Source organism: Alosa pseudoharengus, unplaced genomic scaffold, assembly GCF_046254945.1.
Source record: "Alosa pseudoharengus isolate Yale_2024_CS ecotype anadromous, Long Island Sound unplaced genomic scaffold, YU_APseudo_1.1 YU_APseudo_1.1_scf_25, whole genome shotgun sequence".
Taxonomy (NCBI): domain Eukaryota; kingdom Metazoa; phylum Chordata; class Actinopteri; order Clupeiformes; family Clupeidae; genus Alosa; species Alosa pseudoharengus.
Window position 1 is genome coordinate 284,148 of NW_027468696.1, and position 21,183 is coordinate 305,330.

A 21,183-nucleotide genomic window follows, 5' to 3' on the forward strand; every position below is an offset into this window, starting at 1 on the left:
TGCTAAAAATGCTAACTAGCATGCTAACATGCTAGCATGCTAACTATGCTAACCATGTGACTTAGCTAACTTAGCTAATCATTTTTAGCAGTTTTGCTAAAAATGCTAACTAGCATGTTAGCATGCTAACTATGCTAACCATGTGACTTAGCTAACTTAGCTAATCATTTTTAGCAGTTTTGCTAAAAATGCTAACTAGCATGCTAACTAGCATGCTAACATGCTAGCATGCTAACTATGCTAAACAAGTTACTTAGCTAACTTAGCTAACTAGCTACAGTGAGTAGGAGTCATAGTTGATGACAAGTAACAGTTACAATGGCTGAACAGTTAAAAAGTTCAGTAGTTTAAAGGGTTAAATTGTTTAACAGTGAAATATTGTAGTGAGGACTTTTATTTTGAAACAGTTTTTGGCAGAGGAAGCAGTTGAACAGGATGTGTAGTCTTAATAGGGCCAGTTTGTATGCTTAAAGCCTGAGAATGGCAGTTGGGCCAGCTGGCCTGAACACCTGCCATAAGATTCTAATTGCTGTGATGTCATAAAGGGCAATGTTAAGTCAATGGGAAAATTTTGATAGTTTTTAATTAATAGTTTAAAAAGTATAAAAGTTACAAAGTTGAAAAATACAAAGCTCACATGTCCTAATTAAGACCTACGCGTCAATGTTTGAATGAAGTTTCTACGTTAAACGGTTGAAGCTGCATTAACTGCGTTAGAAGACATGGAATAATAAGAACTAGAAAAGCATTTCCTGAAGGAAATACAGTGCATGAAAATGCAAAAATATGATGAGTTCATATGGTTAAATTATTTGCTTGGTAGATAAGGTTTAATATAGTTGGAATGACTGAACAGTTAAATAGGTTAATAATTGAAATGGTTAAATTATTTAGGCAGATAGTTGACGATAACTAACAGTTGGAATGGCTCCAATGTTTGCTAGTAGTTATGCTAACTATGTTAACAAAGATAATAATGTTAACCAAGTTACTATGCTAACTAGCATGCTAACAATGTTAAAATGTTAACTATGCTAACCATATGACTTAGCTAACCTAGCTAATCATTTGTATTAGTTATGATAACTATGCTAATGAGCATGCTAACATGCTAACTATGCTAACCATGTGACTTAGCTAACTTAGTTAATCATTTTTAGCAGTTTTACAAAAAATGCTAACTAGCATGCTAACATGTTAGCATGCTAACTATGCTAACCATGAGACTTAGCTAACTTAGCTAATCATTTTTAGCAGTTTTGCAAAAAATGCTAACTAGCATGCTAACATGTTAGCATGCTAACTATGCTAACCATGAGACTCAGCTAACTTAGCTAATCATTTTTAGCAATTTTGCTAAAAATGCTAACTAACATGCTAACATGCTAGTATGCTAACATGCTAGCATGCTAACCATGCTAACTAGCTACAGTGGGTAGGAGTCATAGTTGATGACAAGTAACAGTTACACTGGCTGAACAGTTAAAAAGTTCAGTAGTTTAAAGGGTTCAATTGTTTAACAGTGAAATATTGTAGTGAGGACTTTTATTTTGAAACAGTTTTTGGCAGAGGAAGCAGTTGAACAGGATGTATAGTCTTAATAGGGCCAGTTTGTATGCTTAAAGCCTGAGACTGGCAGTTGATGCAGCTGGCCCGAACACCTGCCATAGGATTCTAATTGCTTAACGGCAGTCTTAATAGAGCCATATTGTATGCTTAAAGCCTGAGACAGAGTATATAGTTTAAAAGTTAAATGTAGATAGTGTAATGGATGTTGATAGACAGAAAGTTGAATGGATGTTGATAGGCAGATTGTTTAATGGATGTTGATGGATAGTTTAATGGGTGGATGAGTGAATGGTTTGAAGAGGATGAATGGATAGAAAGTTGGATGAAATGTGTCTTATATCCTTGTAGAATGGAGAGACACAGAAAGAGTTGGTCTAGTTCAGTAGAAAGCAGTTGATACAGGTGCAATCAGTTGAACTGATTCTTTGATGGGGCCTAGATGAGCAGCTGGAAGATGATACCAGGTGCAAATCAAGTTAATTAGTCCATTGTGATGTCATCAGCCCATGTTAAGTCTATGGGGAAATTTTGAGCAGTTTTTAATTAATAGTTTAAAAAGTATAAAAGTTACAAAGATGAAAAATACAAAGCCCACATGTCATAAGTAAGACCTACGCAACGCAGTTTGAATGAAGTTTCTACATTAAACGGTTGAAGCTGCATTAACTGCGTTAGAAGAAGAAGAAGAACTAGAAAAGCATTTCCTGAAGGAAATACAGTGCATGAAAATGCAAAAATATGATGAGGTCATATGGTTAAATTATTTGCTTGGTAGATAAGGTTTACTATAGTTGGAATGACTGAACAGTTAAATAGGTTGATAATTGAAATGGTTAAATTATTTAGGCAGATAGTTGACGATAACTAACAATTGGAATGGCTCCAATGTTTGCTAGTAGTTATGCTAACTATGTTAAAGATAATAATGCTAACCAAGTAACTACGCTAACTAGCATGCTAACAATATTAAAATGTTAACTATGCTAACCATATGACTTAGCTAACCTAGCTAATAATTTGTATTAGTTATGATAACTATGCTAATTAGCATGCTAACATGCTAATTATGTTAACCATGTGACTTAGCTAACTTCGCTAATCATTTTTAATAGTAATGCTAACTAGCATGCTAGCATGATAACTATGCTAACCATATTACTTAGCTAACTTAGTAAGTAAGACCTACGTAACATAGTTTAAATGAAGTTTCTACGTTAAACGGTTGAAGCTGCATTAGCTGCGTTAGAAGAAGAATAATAACTAGAAAAGCATTTCCTGAAGGAAATACAGTGCATGAAAATGCAAAAATATTATGTAAAATATCATACAGAGTAAAAACAAACTATATTGGTTGCTAGGTAGATGAGGTTTAATATACTTGGAATGACTGAACAGTTAAATAGGTGGAAAGTTTAAATGGTTAAATTATTTGCAAGGTAGATGAGGTTTAATGTAGTTGGAATGACTGAACTAGGTAGATGAGGTTTAATATAGTTGGAATGACTGAACAGTTAAATAGGTGGATAGTTTAAAAGGTTAGATTATTTGCTAGGTAGATGAGGTTTAATATAGTTGGAATGACTGAACTAGGTGGATGAGGTTTAATATAGTTGGAATGACTGAACAGTTAAATAGGTGGATAATTTAAAAGGTTAAGTTGTTTGCTAGGTAGATAAGGTTTAGTATAGTTGGAATGACTGAACAGTTAAATAAGTGGATAGTTTAAAAGGTTAAATTATTTGCTAGGTAGATGAGGTTTAATATAGTTGGAATGAATGAACAGTTAAATAGGTTGATAGTTTAAATGGTTAAATTATTTAATAGGGAATTATTGTAGTGAGGACTTTTATTTTGAAACAGTTGTGGACAGAGGAAACAGTTTAACATGATGTGTAGTCTTATAGAATGAGACTGTATGCTTAAAGCCTGAGAAACTGACAGTTGGCCACCTGGCCTGGCCACCTGGCAGAAGATTCTAATTGCTATGATGTCATAAAGGGCAATGTTAAGTCAATGGGGATTTTTTAAAAGTTAATAATTAATAGTTTAAAAAGTATAAAAGTTAGAAAGATGAAAAATACAAAGCCCGGATGTCCTAAGTAAGGCCTACGTAATAACGTTTGAATGAAGTTTCTACATTAAATGAAAAGGCATGTTTCTTAATTACAGCGCCCCCTAGAGGTCAAAGGTCACCAGATTTCTTGAGCTTCCCCCTGATGGGGTCCTGAGTCCATATACTAAGTTTGGTTATGATAGATTAATGGGTTGCTGAAATATGAGCTCACTTCCTGTTTGGCGGCTTCGCCGCACACTTCGATTGGCTGTTACGCGCGAACGGTTTTAGTTCCGAAGACAAAAAGCAATGCATTAATGAGGCATGGTCTGTAAATGATATCTGTGAAGTTTGGTGTCGATCGGTCAAAATATGTGACCTGAGAGGACTTTTTAGTGTTTTTGATGAAATCCAATATGGCGGAAAATCCATCATGGCGGAAATTGACGTCATAGGGTGCGTTGAACTCGACGTTTTCCAAGGATTCCAACGATACCTCATTTTTGACAATCGGCCATACGGGTCAAAAGTTACGTGCGTGAACGCACATCCAACTTTGGCCTGTTGGTGGTGCTAGAGTGCTTGAGGTGCCATCATGAAACTTGGTGACATTAACCACGGGACAGTCCCTAATCAGTGTACCAAATTTCACAACTTTTCACCAGACGGTTCTATGGGCTGCCATTGACTTCAATGGCGGAATAATAATAATAACTAGAAAAGCATTTCCTGAAGGAAATACAGTGCATGAAAATGCAAAAAATATGATGTAAAATATCATACAGAGTAAAAACAAACTATATTGGTTGCTAGGTAGATGAGGTTTAATATAGTTGGAGTGACTGAACAGTTAAATAGGTGGATAGTTTATATGGTTAAATGATTTGCTTGGTAGATAAGGTTTAATATAGTTGGAATGATTGAACGGTTAAATAGGTGGATAATACTTAACTTAGTTAACTTAGCTAATGTTTTCATTTTTAGTAGTTATGCTAACTAGCATGTTAGCAATGCTAACATGCTAACTATGTTAACCATGTGACTTAGCTAACCTAGCTAATCATTTTTAGCAGTTTTGCTAAAAATGCTAACTAGCATGCTAACATGTTAGCATGCTAACTATGCCAACCATGTGACTTAGCTAACTTAGCTAATCATTTTTAGCAGTTTTGCTAAAAATGCTAATTAGCATGCTAACTAGCATGCTAACATGCTAGCATGCTAACTATGCTAACCATGTGACTTAGCTAACTTAGCTAATCATTTTTAGCAGTTTTGCTAAAAATGCTAACTAGCATGCTAACTATGCTAACCAAGTTACTTAGCTAACTTAGCTAACTAGCTACAGTGGGTAGGAGTCATAGTTGATGACAAGTAACAGTTACAATGGCTGAACAGTTAAAAAGTTCAGTAGTTTAAAGGGTTAAATTGTTTAACAGTGAACTATTATAGTGAGGACTTTTATTTTGAAACAGTTTTTGGCAGAGGAAGCAGTTGAACAGGATGTGTAGTCTTAATAGGGCCAGTTTGTATGCTTAAAGCCTGAGACTGGCAGTTGATGCAGCTGGCCCGAACACCTGCCATAGGATTCTAATTGCTTAACGGCTCTATTGTGATGTCATCAGCCCATGTTAAGTCTATGGGGAAATTTTTAACAGTTTTTAATTAATAGTTTAAAAAGTATAAAAGTTACAAAGCTGAAAAATACAAAGCACCCATGTCCTAAGTAAGACCTACGTAACATAGTTTGAATGAAGTTTCTACGTTAAACGGTTGAAGCTGCATTAAGTGCGTTAGAAGAAGAATAAGAACTAGAAAAGCATTTCCTGAAGGAAATACAGTGCATGAAAATGCAAAAATATGATGAGTTCATATGGTTAAATTATTTGCTTGGTAGATAAGGTTTACTATAGTTGGAATGACTGAACAGTTAAATAGGTTGATAATTGAAATGGTTAAATTATTTAGGCAGATAGTTGACGATAACTAACAGTTGGAATGGCTCCAATGTTTGCTAGTAGTTATGCTAACTATGTTAAAGATAATAATGCTAACCAAGTAACTATGCTAACTAGCATGCTAACAATGTTAAAATGTTAACTATGCTAACCATATGACTTAGCTAACCTAGCTAATCATTTTTATTAGTTATGATAACTATGCTAATTAGCATGCTAACATGCTAATTATGTTAACCATGTGACTTAGCTAACTTAGCTAATCATTTTTAGCAGTTTTGCAAAAAATGCTAACTAGCATGCTAACATGTTAGCATGCTAACTATGCTAACAATGTGACTTAGCTAACTTAGCTAATCATTTTTAGCAGTTTTGCAAAAAATGCTAACTAGCATGTTAACATGCTAGCATGCTAACTATGCTAACCATGTGACTTAGCTAACTTAGCTAATCATTTTTAGCAGTTTTGCAAAAAATGCTAACTAGCATGTTAACATGCTAGCATGCTAACTATGCTAACCATGTGACTTAGCTAACTTAGCTAATCATTTTTAGCAGTTTTGCAAAAAATGCTAACTAGCATGCTAACATGTTAGCATGCTAACCATGCTAACCATGTGACTTAGCTAACTTAGCTAATAATTTTTAGCAGTTTTGCAAAAAATGCTAACTAACATGCTAACATGCTAGCATGCTAACTATGCTAACCAAGTTACTTAGCTAACTTAGCTAACTAGCTACAGTGGGTAGGAGTCATAGTTGATGACAAGTAACAGTTACAATGGCTGAACAGTTAAAAAGTTCAGTAGTTTAAAGGGTTAAATTGTTTAACAGTGAAATATTGTAGTGAGGACTTTTATTTTGAAACAGTTTTTGGCAGAGGAAGCAGTTGAACAGGATGTGTAGTCTTAATAGGGCCAGTTTGTATGCTTAAAGCCTGAGACTGGCAGTTGATCCAGGTGGCCTGAACACCTGCAGTAGGATTCTAATTGCTTAACGGCCGTATTGTGATGTCATAATCTAATGTTAAGTCAATGGGGAAATTTTGATTCGTTTTTAATTAATAGTTTAAAAAGTATAAAAGTTACAAAGTTGAAAAATACAAAGCTCACATGTCCTAAGTAAGACCTACGTAACATAGTTTGAATGAAGTTTCTACGTTAAACGGTTGAAGCTCCATTAGCTGCGTTAGAAGAATAATAATAATAATAATAACTAGAAAAGCATTTCCTGAAGGAAATACAGTGCATGAAAATGCAAAAATATGATGAGTTCATATGGTTAAATTATTTGCTTGGTAGATAAGGTTTAATATAGTTGGAATGACTAAACAGTTAAATAGGTTGATAATTGAAATGGTTAAATTATTTAGGCAGATAGTTGATGATAACTAACAGTTGGATAGGCTCCAATTTTTTCTAGTAGTTATGCTAACTATGTTAACAAAGATAATAATGCTAACCAAGTTACTATGCTAACTAGCATACTACCAATGTTAAAATGTTAACTATGCTAATCATATGACTTAGCTAACCTAGCTAATCATTTTTATTAGTTATGATAACTATGCTAATTAGCATGCTAACATGTTAGCATGCTAACTATGCTAACCATGTGACTTAGCTAACTTAGCTAATCATTTTTAACAGTTTTGCAAAAAATGCTAACTAGCATGCTAACATGTTAGCATGCTAACTATGCTAACCATGTGACTTAGCTAACTTAGCTAATCATTTTTAGCAGTTTTGTAAAAAATGCTAACTAGCATGCTAACATGCTAGCATGCTAACTATGCTAACCATGTGACTTAGCTAACTTAGCTAATCATTTTTAGCAGTTTTGCTAAAAATGCTAACTAGCATGCTAACATGCTAGCATGCTAACATGCTAGTATGCTAACTATGCTAACCATGCTAACTAGCTACAGTGGGTAGGAGTCATAGTTGATGACAAGTAACAGTTACAATGGCTGAACAGTTAAAAAGTTCAGTAGTTTAAAGGGTTAAATTGTTTAACAGTGAAATATTGTAGTGATGACTTTTATTTTGAAACAGTTTTTGGCAGAGGAAGCAGTCACTACAGTCATAACAACAAACAGACACATGAAAAAAGGGGATAAACTAAACACAGTAACAGACACAAATACATGCAAATAATGTTATTTGCTATTCTATGTGTGTGTGTGTGTCTGTCTGTCTCTACCTGGTGAGTGAACTCTCTTGCGGGATTCAAACTTCTTTTGTATGGAAGTGGCACACATTTGGAATATTCCAGAATGCACTCAGTGTTCTCAGGGAAGCAGTCCTCACAACTCACTGCCTGCAAACAGGGAACAGAGGGAAATTAAGATTAATAAATTGCAAAATACACATAACATGAAAAGACCATCACTGAAGCACTACTGCCCTCACATGCATCTTAAATGAACACATGCCTTGGCACAAGTCAGGTACAACCAAATAAGGGCTATGGAATGAAGAACATTTTGCCTAATGCTACCCATACATCAGAATACTTTGACAAGATTTGGGAAAGATTGGCGTTTTTTAACTAATGCCCCCCATTCAAGCTTTACTCAAAAGACTACAATCTTTCAATAATCTTACCCAAATCTGGTCAAGTCTTCTGGTGTAAGGATGGCTAAATATAACACTATAGGTTACCCTTCACAAACTAAAGATCCCTTGACTTGTCGGCATCATATTGAGGTAGGTCAACAACCTGTTCACGTTAGCCTACGTTAACTTAGTGGCTGCTAATGACCATGCAGGCTAAGTTATAGCTAGGTTAGCTAACGTACTCGTGCCTGATAGCCTTGGCCATTTCATTCAAACTAAAACTTTACATCCATAACGAAATCTCAGACAGACTTATTGTTGGATATGATATTACTACCATTCCAGATATTTCACACAATGGTAAAGCTAGTTATTGGAAAAGTTAACGTTAGCGATGTTAGCTCGCTAGCTAGCAAACGTTAGCTAATTCTAACATGACGGTTAACAAACGGTTTTGGTTAACATTAATGCTACAATATAAAAACAGTATTTTCCTAATTAATTCCAGTTTTCAATTGGCATACAAAAGTACTGTAGTTCTTACCTTGGATATGATGACGGCAGAGTTTGTACAGCTTGCAGTCAGATGCATGACAGAAAAGTGACGGTTGAAGTCACCACCACAGGCTCTGGTTCACCCTCACGAAAAATTACTTCGAGGTGCGGTTAGGTGTCTGCGCATGCGCCATTTACGTGACGCAGCGTGAAACGGAGGTGAACTATGATAACAAGTGGATATGACAAGAAAAAATAAGTTGTACCAATTGTGTCATTGGTTTTCACCACTAAAACCCAAATATATAAGTTATCTGAACAACAGAGTTAAATGTAAGTCTACTTGGCTAAATATTACAAGTTAACATGACTAAAAGGGAAAATATTTTTTTACAGTGTACACAGAGCACCGACCTTGTGAGTCATACATTAAAAAAAAAGTATAAAAGAAAAATAAAGTAAATGCGAGGCTATTATAAGAATTCCCAAAAGATGATTTGTGAATACTGTATTTCAACAAAATTTGCAGGTGTATATTTGTATATTTGTGTATTTGGATTTCAACTTTTCTAATTGTGATACCGCCGGTGTCAGGGATAGATTACTGAATGGGTCAACCGGGTCGAAGAGCTCAGGGGGCCCTGAAACTTAAGGCTCTGCCTTAAGTTGCTAATGTGTTCTCCAGTAGAGCCCCATATCATGGGCTATGCTATTCATCCCTGCTATCTGGGGCCCCTTTAGTCAAATAACACAGGTTATGCCATGTGTGATAACCATGCTTTGTAATTGCCATCTTTTTACACAGCAAGTTGCCTGGAATCAGTTAATGATTATGTAGGCCTAATAGTTTCAATCACAATCTCAATCAAGTCACAATGTGTCAATTTTTTTCCATAAAACTCCATAAAATACCCCCGGACGCCCCCTAGCTCAACTGAGTTTCCATGGGTGCATTCCGATCGCCTCATAGTGGACTGCGAAGTAAACTGTGCAGGGTGCGAAGTAAACTGTGCAGCCATGTTAAGTGATATTTCGTTCCATAGGGAGCGACAGTGTTCAGTTCAAAGTGAACTGCACATTGTGAAGGGAGCTAGTGAACATAGCTACATCACTTCACCGGAAATTAGATGGCACCTGGAGTTCAGTAAATGGTCGGAAGCGGTCGTATTTGTGATATATTTGCTAAATATCGAGAAAGACCTGTACATTCTAAAAAAGCCATTATTGTAATCCCAAAATATGTCTGAAATGTTGTGAGCCAACTACAGTATCTAAAGAAAGCAAGCAAGAAAAGCTACCTGTCCACTGTTCTGAAAGGATAATGCGTTGGACGTGCCTCGTGAATCCAAACATCTCTTTGCCAACTATGGACTAGCAGGGAATTCCAAATAAAATGGTTTTAGCGATTGAGTTCCCTGTGAATTTTACACCCTGTGCCGTGGGTAGGGAGTAGGGAATTCAGCGTTGGGACCCTTTTGATCAGAACGCAGCTCAACTCTCTGAGGCAGGCAGATGGCCCTTTTCACATCTGTGCCCAGGGACCCAGTGGCTCATAATTCGTCCATGGTTGGTATAGTTGCATGATTATGGATTTGTGCATGTGGTAGGCTAGAGTATGTTAGCCTGTGTCTGCAAAGCCCATTCTCTGTTCTCTCCACTCAGAGAAAAGTGACGTGCTAAAGTAATGTCTGTGGTTTTCCTGTGGACCTGAAAGCTGTAAGCTACGTGACAATTGAGATGTAGCCTATGTGACAAATGAGAAATTAGATATAGCCTATGTGACCAGTGTTTCCCCTAGAATGTTTCCAGACTTGCTTATTTTTTATCTATGGATGGAAATATTTCTGCTATAGCCTAAACTATTTTGCTTAAGAATTGTAACCATAGTGTAGTTATAATGGGGTCATCCTTATGTTCCCCGGGTCCTATTTTCCCCTTTTCTGAAAAAGGGTTCTATGTTCCCCGCAATTCCTTAACGGGCCCTAACATTGTTATAGTGCTGACGAAAAATGGGATGAAGAGGCTGAGGTATCTTTAGAAAATTGGGACAGTTTTTAATCTCTCTACCGGCACTGTACAAACTAGTGCAGGCAGTAGGAGGTGTGATAGTTTAACAAAGAGAAAGACACCCCCCCCCTAATGTATGTTGTTCATACATTGTTCACATTACATAGCCATTTTTATTCTGCTCTTATAAGGTAACTGCTAATAATTTATATTACTCTAAACCTCTCTATCTTATATAAATCAACTGTATACTACTGTCTACACTGCACTATATTTATTCACCTGTCTATGCACCACCTGTCTATACTTTGTATATCACATTGCACTTTTCTCCTTTTTTGCACTTCTGGGTAGACGCAAACCACATTTCGCTGTCTTCGTACTTGTACTTGTACTCTGCAATGACAATAAAGTTGAATCTAATCTAATCTAATCTATTGTGGTGAGTGCCGAACATTACTTTAACGGAGTGTCTATTCGTACCCCTGGTACGAAGAATAGCCTTGGCCACACAACTGGGCTATTCACACCCTGTTACATAACAACAAAAACTAGGGCTGTCAAAATAACTGATTAATTTCGATTAATTAATTTGAGAAAAAATAACTGATTAAAAAAAATAACGCAGATTAATCGATTCTGTATGACCTTTGACCCCGAGCCGTTCTAGTTAGTAACCATTACTGTAAAATGAAGGAGAGAGAAGAAAATGTGCTGCCTAGATCATTGATTGGAACATTTACTTTTAAAAAAACGGCCTGATGGTGTTGATTAAAATAAAGTCCTCTGCAATGTCTGCAGCAAGGAATTTGCATATCACCGGAGTTTGTCAACTCTAAAGTCGCACATCAATGGAAAGAAATAGTGTTGACATTGAGGGGAGTGTTCATTTATTTTCATTGTGTCCCCTAGGTTATATCTGTGGACTGAAATGCCTTGTATGTGAAAAAAACTTCTTCCCGAAGCACTTTTGAATTTATTTCCTCAGCATATTAGGTCATATCATAGATTATTGTGGCCATTATTTGAACAGTGAAAATAATAATAAAAGAGTTTTTGAACTTTAATGTCACTAATGCTGATTATTCAATCATTCATTTGAATTTAAATATTTAAAATACTTTCTCAGCAAAAATTATATATGCGATTAATTTAGATTAATTAATCACAGAGTATGTAATTAATTAGATTAATTTTTTTAATCGATTGACAGCCCTAACAAAAACATGTTGCTCGCGTGCCAAAAAAACATGGCCGACATTCGTTTTTTCGTCAGCAGAAAGTGAAGAATTCTGAACGGTTTCAGCACTAATATCTGTTCAAATTAAAGTTTAGATGGAAAAGTTGTGTTTTATTTTCATAATCTTTGTTCAGTGAACACATACAACCGTCAGTTTGTTAGCTAACAGAAATTTCGTGAATATGACGTTCAGGCCTATAAACTATAAGTTTACCTGCAAACTTCAACTTCTTGTCGAAGCAGATAGTGCAGTGGTCACAGGCAAGGGCTGGCATGCGGGAGACCGGGGTTCGATTCCTAGGAAGCCTAGGAAGAACAGTACAGTGCATTTTCATGCACTGTAATAATAAATCATAGAAACACAATGGGTGCCTTTGCAGCTTCGCTGCTTGGCCCCCCAAAAAAATCTGATATAAAGAATATGCACAGTTTCTACTTTTTTGGCCACCCAATTTCTAGTCTTTTTTTACTGAACTGAAGCATCATGCATAAAAAATACAGTTTAATAACCATGTCATTTTCTTGGTTGTAATAAATAAATAACTAAATAAATACACAAATAATAAATAAATTAATACACAAATAAAATGTGCCTGGTGTTTGGTGTGAGGTTGTTGACTGAGCTCCATACTGTCAATGTCTGGACCTGTTTTGGCCCACTCCTCCCAAAGTGAGCCAGACTACAGCGGTGTCATCAGCGAATTGACATCCTGACCACAGTAGCAGCATAACGCTTACTTCGATATCGAAAGTGAAAGGTTGTAAAGTTATCGCCATTTCAGAGATCATGTATGACGGATGTAACAGACATCCTTTGTTGTAGACGGCTTGGAACATTGAAAGTTTAGAAGGACCTATTTTGTGGTGAGTAGCCTACATTGGTGTTTATTTTGTTTCGTAAAATTGTTAAGAGGGAGAGATTACTTGTACTACACTTTTTTTTTCGGTTACAGAGATGAAAGAAAAGGTGCACGGAATGAAAGGGAATTATATCATTAGCCTAATTTGTTTTTACTATTTTTAGCTATATCGTGTAGCCTTTTGACATTTTTCATAGTTGTTAAAAAACAACTTTACATGGTTCAGGGTGAGTAGGCTAATGGGTCACTTTTTTAGAGACCGTAGATTGTGTCCGTAAAAGTTCATATGGATTGTACAGTGAAGTGTGAAATGGCTACACGTGGTATTCTTGTGTGGCCGCTCCATTATGCCTACACAAAGTAAAGGAACAACATAGGTAGCTTATTGTAGCATGGGTTTTCTTTGAATTGCCAAATGATAACCCAATAAGGGTTGGACATTGGCTAAACATGCACGTACAGAGAGCACAGACCTTGTGAGTCATACATGAAAGAAGTAAAGCTAGGTAGAAGTGGATTGTACAGTGAAGTGTGAAATGGCATTGACAATGTACACATTGCATGCTTGTGTGGCCGCTTAATTACACTACGAAACAATGTTTACCTTAAATTACCCCTGAAAACATACAAAACCCCTTAATTTTGCCTTAAATGTCATTTTAAGGTGTGACCCCTTAATCTCAATTTAAGGTGTCAAGTCAGGGGTTCGCTTTATTTGTTGTGATTAAGGGGGTAATTAAGGATAATTTAAGTAGGCCTATATCTTAGTTTTATTTTAAGGTGTTAATTCAGGGATTCCTTGATTAAGGGGGGAAATCAACCCTTAATCTATGCACATTTCTACTTAAAAACAACTTAATTATAGAAGGGTTTTAAGGTCAAAAGTAAGGCATTCATAAGTGCTGAAATTAAGGGGTTTTGTTTCGTAGAGTTAGGACTACACAAAGTAAAGAAACAACGGGTGGCTTAATGTAGCATGGGCTTATTGCTCCTTCCCAAAAGATAACCCATGTAATAACGTTGGACATTGGCAGATAGGTGGCTATACACACAAATGTACACAGAGCACCGACCTTGTGAGTCATACATTAAAAAAAAAAGTATAAAAGAAAAATAAAGTAAATGCGAGGCTATTATAAGAATTCCCAAAAGATGATTTGTGAATACTGTATTTCAACAAAATTTGCAGGTGTATATTTGTATATTTGTGTATTTGGATTTCAACTTTTCTAATTGTGATACCGCCGGTGTCAGGGATAGATTACTGAATGGGTCAACCGGGTCGAAGAGCTCAGGGGGCCCTGAAACTTAAGGCTCTGCCTTAAGTTGCTAATGTGTTCTCCAGTAGAGCCCCATATCATGGGCTATGCTATTCATCCCTGCTATCTGGGGCCCCTTTAGTCAAATAACACAGGTTATGCCATGTGTGATAACCATGCTTTGTAATTGCCATCTTTTTACACAGCAAGTTGCCTGGAATCAGTTAATGATTATGTAGGCCTAATAGTTTCAATCACAATCTCAATCAAGTCACAATGTGTCAATTTTTTTCCATAAAACTCCATAAAATACCCCCGGACGCCCCCTAGCTCAACTGAGTTTCCATGGGTGCATTCCGATCGCCTCATAGTGGACTGCGAAGTAAACTGTGCAGGGTGCGAAGTAAACTGTGCAGCCATGTTAAGTGATATTTCGTTCCATAGGGAGCGACAGTGTTCAGTTCAAAGTGAACTGCACATTGTGAAGGGAGCTAGTGAACATAGCTACATCACTTCACCGGAAATTAGATGGCACCTGGAGTTCAGTAAATGGTCGGAAGCGGTCGTATTTGTGATATATTTGCTGAATATCGAGAAAGACCTGTACATTCTAAAAAAGCCATTATTGTAATCCCAAAACATGTCTGAAATGTTGTGAGCCAACTACAGTATCTAAAGAAAGCAAGCAAGAAAAGCTACCTGTCCACTGTTCTAAAAAGGATAATGCGTTGGACGTGCCTCGTGAATCCAAACATCTCTTTGCCAACTATGGACTAGCAGGGAATTCCAAATAAAATGGTTTTAGCGATTGAGTTCCCTGTGAATTTTACACCCTGTGCCGTGGGTAGGGAGTAGGGAATTCAGCGTTGGGACCCTTTTGATCAGAACGCAGCTCAACTCTCTGAGGCAGGCAGATGGCCCTTTTCACATCTGTGCCCAGGGACCCAGTGGCTCATAATTCGTCCATGGTTGGTATAGTTGCATGATTATGGATTTGTGCATGTGGTAGGCTAGAGTATGTTAGCCTGTGTCTGCAAAGCCCATTCTCTGTTCTCTCCACTCAGAGAAAAGTGACGTGCTAAAGTAATGTCTGTGGTTTTCCTGTGGACCTGAAAGCTGTAAGCTACGTGACAATTGAGATGTAGCCTATGTGACAAATGAGAAATGAGATATAGCCTATGTGACCAGTGTTTCCCCTAGAATGTTTCCAGACTTGCTTATTTTTTATCTATGGATGGAAATATTTCTGCTATAGCCTAAACTATTTTGCTTAAGAATTGTAACCATAGTGTAGTTATAATGGGGTCATCCTTATGTTCCCCGGGTCCTATTTTCCCCTTTTCTGAAAAAGGGTTCTATGTTCCCCGCAATTCCTTAACGGGCCCTAACATTGTTATAGTGCCGACGAAAAATGGGATGAAGAGGCTGAGGTATCTTTAGAAAATTGGGACAGTTTTTAATCTCTCTACCGGCACTGTACAAACTAGTGCAGGCAGTAGGAGGTGTGATAGTTTAACAAAGAGAAAGACACCCCCCCCCCAATGTATGTTGTTCATACATTGTTCACATTACATAGCCATTTTTATTCTGCTCTTATAAGGTAACTGCTAATAATTTATATTACTCTAAACCTCTCTACCTTATATAAATCAACTGTATACTACTGTCTACACTGCACTATATTTATTCACCTGTCTATGCACCACCTGTCTATACTTTGTATATCACATTGCACTTTTCTCCTTTTTTGCACTTCTGGGTAGACGCAAACCACATTTCGCTGTCTTCGTACTTGTACTCTGCAATGACAATAAAGTTGAATCTAATCTAATCTAATCTATTGTGGTGAGTGCCGAACATTACTTTAACGGAGTGTCTATTCGTACCCCTGGTACGAAGAATAGCCTTGGCCACACAACTGGGCTATTCACACCCTGTTACATAACAACAAAAACTAGGGCTGTCAAAATAACTGATTAATTTCGATTAATTAATTTGAGAAAAAATAACTGATTAAAAAAAATAACGCAGATTAATCGATTCTGTATGACCTTTGACCCCGAGCCGTTCTAGTTAGTAACCATTACTGTAAAATGAAGGAGAGAGAAGAAAATGTGCTGCCTAGATCATTGATTGGAACATTTACTTTTAAAAAAACGGCCTGATGGTGTTGATTAAAATAAAGTCCTCTGCAATGTCTGCAGCAAGGAATTTGCATATCACCGGAGTTTGTCAACTCTAAAGTCGCACATCAATGGAAAGAAATAGTGTTGACATTGAGGGGAGTGTTCATTTATTTTCATTGTGTCCCCTAGGTTATATCTGTGGACTGAAATGCCTTGTATGTGAAAAAAACTTCTTCCCGAAGCACTTTTGAATTTATTTCCTCAGCATATTAGGTCATATCATAGATTATTGTGGCCATTATTTGAACAGTGAAAATAATAATAAAAGAGTTTTTGAACTTTAATGTCACTAATGCTGATTATTCAATCATTCATTTGAATTTAAATATTTAAAATACTTTCTCAGCAAAAATTATATATGCGATTAATTTAGATTAATTAATCACAGAGTATGTAATTAATTAGATTAATTTTTTTAATCGATTGACAGCCCTAACAAAAACATGTTGCTCGCGTGCCAAAAAAACATGGCCGACATTCGTTTTTTCGTCAGCAGAAAGTGAAGAATTCTGAACGGTTTCAGCACTAATATCTGTTCAAATTAAAGTTTAGATGGAAAAGTTGTGTTTTATTTTCATAATCTTTGTTCAGTGAACACATACAACCGTCGGTTTGTTAGCTAACAGAAATTTCGTGAATATGACGTTCAGGCCTATAAACTATAAGTTTACCTGCAAACTTCAACTTCTTGTCGAAGCAGATAGTGCAGTGGTCACAGGCAAGGGCTGGCATGCGGGAGACCGGGGTTCGATTCCTAGGAAGCCTAGGAAGAACAGTACAGTGCATTTTCATGCACTGTAATAATAAATCATAGAAACACAATGGGTGCCTTTGCAGCTTCGCTGCTTGGCCCCCCAAAAAAATCTGATATAAAGAATATGCACAGTTTCTACTTTTTTGGCCACCCAATTTCTAGTCTTTTTTTACTGAACTGAAGCATCATGCATAAAAAATACAGTTTAATAACCATGTCATTTTCTTGGTTGTAATAAATAAATAACTAAATAAATACACAAATAATAAATAAATAAATACACAAATAAAATGTGCCTGGTGTTTGGTGTGAGGTTGTTGACTGAGCTCCATACTGTCAATGTCTGGACCTGTTTTGGCCCACTCCTCCCAAAGTGAGCCAGACTACAGCGGTGTCATCAGCGAATTGACATCCTGACCACAGTAGCAGCATAACGCTTACTTCGATATCGAAAGTGAAAGGTTGTAAAGTTATCGCCATTTCAGAGATCATGTATGACGGATGTAACAGACATCCTTTGTTGTAGACGGCTTGGAACATTGAAAGTTTAGAAGGACCTATTTTGTGGTGAGTAGCCTACATTGGTGTTTATTTTGTTTCGTAAAATTGTTAAGAGGGAGAGATTACTTGTACTACACTTTTTTTTTCGGTTACAGAGATGAAAGAAAAGGTGCACGGAATGAAAGGGAATTATATCATTAGCCTAATTTGTTTTTACTATTTTTAGCTATATCGTGTAGCCTTTTGACATTTTTCATAGTTGTTAAAAAACAACTTTACATGGTTCAGGGTGAGTAGGCTAATGGGTCACTTTTTTAGAGACCGTAGATTGTGTCCGTAAAAGTTCATATGGATTGTACAGTGAAGTGTGAAATGGCTACACGTGGTATTCTTGTGTGGCCGCTCCATTATGCCTACACAAAGTAAAGGAACAACATAGGTAGCTTATTGTAGCATGGGTTTTCTTTGAATTGCCAAATGATAACCCAATAAGGGTTGGACATTGGCTAAACATGCACGTACAGAGAGCACAGACCTTGTGAGTCATACATGAAAGAAGTAAAGCTAGGTAGAAGTGGATTGTACAGTGAAGTGTGAAATGGCATTGACAATGTACACATTGCATGCTTGTGTGGCCGCTTAATTACACTACGAAACAATGTTTACCTTAAATTACCCCTGAAAACATACAAAACCCCTTAATTTTGCCTTAAATGTCATTTTAAGGTGTGACCCCTTAATCTCAATTTAAGGTGTCAAGTCAGGGGTTCGCTTTATTTGTTGTGATTAAGGGGGTAATTAAGGATAATTTAAGTAGGCCTATATCTTAGTTTTATTTTAAGGTGTTAATTCAGGGATTCCTTGATTAAGGGGGGAAATCAACCCTTAATCTATGCACATTTCTACTTAAAAACAACTTAATTATAGAAGGGTTTTAAGGTCAAAAGTAAGGCATTCATAAGTGCTGAAATTAAGGGGTTTTGTTTCGTAGTGTTAGGACTACACAAAGTAAAGAAACAACGGGTGGCTTAATGTAGCATGGGCTTATTGCTCCTTCCCAAATGATAACCCATGTAATAAGGTTGGACATTGGCAGATAGGTGGCTATACACACAAATGTACACAGAGCACCGACCTTGTGAGTAGTCATACATTAAAAAAAAAGTATAAAAGAAAAATAAAGTAAATGCGAGGCTATTATAAGAATTCCCAAAAGATGATTTGTGAATACTGTATTTCAACAAAATTTGCAGGTGTATATTTGTATATTTGTGTATTTGGATTTCAACTTTTCTAATTGTGATACCGCCGGTGTCAGGGATAGATTACTGAATGGGTCAACCGGGTCGAAGAGCTCAGGGGGCCCTGAAACTTAAGGCTCTGCCTTAAGTTGCTAATGTGTTCTCCAGTAGAGCCCCATATCATGGGCTATGCTATTCATCCCTGCTATCTGGGGCCCCTTTAGTCAAATAACACAGGTTATGCCATGTGTGATAACCATGCTTTGTAATTGCCATCTTTTTACACAGCAAGTTGCCTGGAATCAGTTAATGATTATGTAGGCCTAATAGTTTCAATCACAATCTCAATCAAGTCACAATGTGTCAATTTTTTTCCATAAAACTCCATAAAATACCCCCGGACGCCCCCTAGCTCAACTGAGTTTCCATGGGTGCATTCCGATCGCCTCATAGTGGACTGCGAAGTAAACTGTGCAGGGTGCGAAGTAAACTGTGCAGCCATGTTAAGTGATATTTCGTTCCATAGGGAGCGACAGTGTTCAGTTCAAAGTGAACTGCACATTGTGAAGGGAGCTAGTGAACATAGCTACATCACTTCACCGGAAATTAGATGGCACCTGGAGTTCAGTAAATGGTCGGAAGCGGTCGTATTTGTGATATATTTGCTAAATATCGAGAAAGACCTGTACATTCTAAAAAAGCCATTATTGTAATCCCAAAACATGTCTGAAATGTTGTGAGCCAACTACAGTATCTAAAGAAAGCAAGCAAGAAAAGCTACCTGTCCACTGTTCTGAAAGGATAATGCGTTGGACGTGCCTCGTGAATCCAAACATCTCTTTGCCAACTATGGACTAGCAGGGAATTCCAAATAAAATGGTTTTAGCGATTGAGTTCCCTGTGAATTTTACACCCTGTGCCGTGGGTAGGGAGTAGGGAATTCAGCGTTGGGACCCTTTTGATCAGAACGCAGCTCAACTCTCTGAGGCAGGCAGATGGCCCTTTTCACATCTGTGCCCAGGGACCCAGTGGCTCATAATTCGTCCATGGTTGGTATAGTTGCATGATTATGGATTTGTGCATGTGGTAGGCTAGAGTATGTTAGCCTGTGTCTGCAAAGCCCATTCTCTGTTCTCTCCACTCAGAGAAAAGTGACGTGCTAAAGTAATGTCTGTGGTTTTCCTGTGGACCTGAAAGCTGTAAGCTACGTGACAATTGAGATGTAGCCTATGTGACAAATGAGAAATGAGATATAGCCTATGTGACCAGTGTTTCCCCTAGAATGTTTCCAGACTTGCTTATTTTTTATCTATGGATGGAAATATTTCTGCTATAGCCTAAACTATTTTGCTTAAGAATTGTAACCATGGTGTAGTTATAATGGGGTCATCCTTATGTTCCCCGGGTCCTATTTTCAAGGTAGTTTTGCAAACTATAGGGTCTGAAGAAGTGAAAAAACATAATTTGCAAAAATCTATATGAAATGCTCCAAACACCTTTTTTTGCTACATATCGCCCTGCACTACTACATTAGTGTCTGCAGCCATAACCATAATAGGCACAGACAGTACATTTTTAACATAGGTCCCAAATCAATGCATGATGTCACCAAACAGAAAAGACCCATTTACATTTTTGCTCATATCTCCAGAACCCTATGGAATTTGTGACAAATTATTCTTTCCATTTGTTCCTTCAGATCTCCTGCATCCAACAAACTCATCTATCTCCTCCTTGACCGTTGATCCCTACGAAAGTCGGTACACATCATCTTCAGACCAAGCTGAATAGGTTGGTATTTTTTGATTTTTGATTCGTCTCTCCGTCTCTCCGTCGTTGAAGTTACACATCAATCCAGTTTTGGGACATGGCCTATAATGATTCTATTACCTATATCGTATCTTGTAAAAGTCCAATCCTTTTCAAACGTGGTACACATAATAAATACTACATCCTCTGGATGCACACCAAATTTCAAACAATTCGGTTAATAGGGGCACTACAGCCCACACCTTCATTCTACTAAACCACACTTCTTGCCACTGCTTGGACCCTGACAATCACCGCTTGCGGTTATGTTTTGTTATTATTTCACTTAGATAAATGCCATAATTGCAGTTTGTAGCAGCCCTAGAACCGCATAGTAAACAGACTTCAAATGTAGTATAGGGACAGGGATTAGGCATTGATTAGGCATCCATTGTGTTTTTGCCTTACATAGTTCAACACCTTTAGTGTGGCCCAGCAGATTACTGCACAGGATATCATTGTCTTTCTACCTTTACAGTGGGCATTACTTTGAAATGGCCCCTTCAGTCGCGCATTACGTGACGTGAAGCTGCGTGAAACTTTAGTACCACTTTCAGCCACTGTACGTCGCTCGGTCAGTAGCCTGCCTGACGCCCCTTCTGAAAAAGCAGGAGGCTACCTTTAAACATAATTGTTGCCGAGAGGAATCCCAGCCTACGAATTCAATAACAAAATAAATCATGCATAATTAAA

At 37.2% G+C, this 21,183-nt stretch overlaps 1 long non-coding RNA gene across 1 annotated transcript in view; it reads left to right on the forward strand.

Annotated features, from left to right (window-relative positions):
- Positions 1 to 17,421: 17,421 nt before the first annotated feature.
- The window catches only part of LOC143099155 (uncharacterized), a 37,035-nt gene continuing 33,273 nt past the window's right edge, over positions 17,422 to 21,183 (forward strand). The window contains exons 1-2 of the long non-coding RNA XR_012981411.1: positions 17,422 to 17,506; positions 20,381 to 20,472. This is a non-coding gene — a long non-coding RNA (uncharacterized LOC143099155). The remainder of the gene's footprint in view (positions 17,507 to 20,380; positions 20,473 to 21,183) is intronic.